The 2,206-nt window shown below is 42.6% G+C and overlaps 1 long non-coding RNA gene across 1 annotated transcript; it reads left to right on the top strand.

Moving 5' to 3' along the window:
* The first annotated feature begins 28 nt into the window (after window positions 1-28).
* Window positions 29-2,206, top strand: LOC126496448 (uncharacterized). Its single transcript, XR_007590360.1, has 3 exons — window positions 29-311; window positions 642-690; window positions 2,061-2,206. It is a non-coding gene; the product is annotated as an uncharacterized lncRNA (long non-coding RNA).

Below are 2,206 nucleotides of genomic sequence, written 5' to 3'. Positions count from 1 at the left end.
AGAGAGAGACAGAATGAAAGAAGCTCAGATGAGTCTAAGAACAAAAAATTAAAAAATGAAGTTTTCTAAGAGATAAGAATTTGGGCATTTCCTGTAGAGTCATATTTGTATCCATTTGTAGAGTTAGGGGTGATTGCTAACTTTTCATTCTGTGATCTAACTAATTGATTGTTGCAGATTAGAAACTTCTTGCTCTAACAGATTTGGCTTGCTTTTTTTTTTTTCTTGCTGTTGGATTCACAGTAATCGCTGGGGCCTTCTGCTATGATATAGTTTTGGATAAGAGGCTGGATGAATGGATGCCAACAAAAGTAAGTCTACTCTTTGGAGCATTGTTTTCGGAGTGTGTTGTTCTCTGCTAAAATAGTGCTGTCAGTACTGCTGAATGGTTCTGCACATTGAGGACAGTTAGAGAATCTCTCTCCAAAAATAAGATCTCCCTGTTATCTGTGTGCCTGTCAGTCACTAATCTCTCATCCACCCATTCATCTTTTTTCTATCACTCTATATTGTAAACACATCTGTTGGTGATTTTTTTTTAGCTTATTTGTATATTTATTTGGATTAGGATATCCTATGCCTTGCTTGACCTTCTCTTTTTTGTTTGTCTATTTATTTATTTATTTATTTTTTTGCATGAGACGAGAACCTTACAGTATAGCTCTGGCTGCCGTGGAAATAACTTACAAGGTTAGTTGGCCTCAGACTCACAGAGGTCTGCCTTCCTTTGCCTTCTGAGTGCTGGGGTTAGTAGTATGAGGACATCCAGAATATAAGATACAGAAGCTGGACTGGAGAGTTGGCTCAGTAAGAAGCTTGCTGTGTGCGGTCTAGCTTTTTGTTAACTTGACAGATGCTAGAGTCCTAGGGGAAGAATGACTTCAGCTGAGAAGTGTTCCTCTCAGATTGGCCTGTGGACAACTCTGTATAGAGTTTTCTTAGTTAATGATTAGTGTAGGAGGGCCCAATCCATTGTGGGTAGTGCTATCCCTGGGCTGGTGCTCTTGGATGCTATAAGAAGGCAGGCTGAGCAAGCAATGGGAGCAGACTATTAAGTAGCACTACTCCATGGCCTCTGCATCAGCTCCTGCTTTTGGTTCCTGCCCTGCCTTCCTTTGATGATGAGTTGTGATGTAGAAGTGTGAGTGAAGTAAACTCTCCTCCATGACCGTGCTTGTGGTCATGGTGTTTTCACAGCAGTAAGAATCCTCAGATGCTGTGACAGCGTGTGGTTCTCAGTGCAGATCTCCAGTTTCCCTGCAAAAAGCTGAGTGGGACTGTACCTGCTTGTCACCCCTTGTACTGGGTGCTGGAGGAGAGATGGGGGGATCAACTGGGTTTGCTAAGCATCAGCCTGGCTTCAGGTCCTGTGACCGACACTGATGGGAATATGGTAAAGAGTGACAGAGCAGGACACCTGATACCTGATGTTCTCTTAAGGCCTCAGCATGCATCCCTCACCCCAGCAGGTTTATATATACCCAATATACAGACATGCACGTATGCACGCACACCGAATACATATATATCATACACATACACACACACCATATACATATGCATGTATATGCATGAGCTTACCTTGTTGGTTAATGTTGTGTTAGGGGACCTGGAGCCATACTTACTTGGGTCCCCAGAGCAGAGTTTGAAAACTGTCACCTTACACTGTTTTAGCATTGTGCATACAGTGAGCGTTCTGTATATGCAGCAGTCATAGCAAGAGCCAGATGAGGCTGCAGAGATGACTTGGCAATGAAAAGGGCACTTGCTGTCCTGACTGAGGCCCTGGGTTCTGTTGCTGCCACCTATATCAGGCAGCTCACAACTGTCTGTAACTCCAGTTCCAGTCGATTGGACACACTCTTCTGGCTTCTGTGGGCACTTGCACACACACACAGGCATACTTATAAAATAAATAAAGTTTTTTTTTTTTTTTTTTAAAGGAGTGAGTTTAACTAAGATTCAAACACGAAAAAGTGTCCCAAATAGCAATGACATATGTAAAACCTTAACTAATTGTGTATTTTCTGCCTCATTAAAAAATGTCGGTCCTCCCAAAGAAAATCATATAGGCTTCCTCCTGAATATTAACCTTCATCAGGCGATGAAAGGAGACAGAGACAGAGACCCACATTGGAGCACCGGACTGAAATCTCAAGGTTCAAATCAGAAGCAGAAGGAGAGAGAGCACAAGCAAGGAACTCAG

Source organism: Alexandromys fortis, unplaced genomic scaffold (assembly GCF_014885135.2).
Source record: "Alexandromys fortis isolate MF-2015 unplaced genomic scaffold, M_Fortis_MF-2015_v1.1 scaffold_4692, whole genome shotgun sequence".
Taxonomy (NCBI): domain Eukaryota; kingdom Metazoa; phylum Chordata; class Mammalia; order Rodentia; family Cricetidae; genus Alexandromys; species Alexandromys fortis.
The sequence above is the reverse complement of the archived record's forward strand: the minus strand, read 5'-3'. Positions and strand labels throughout refer to the sequence as shown.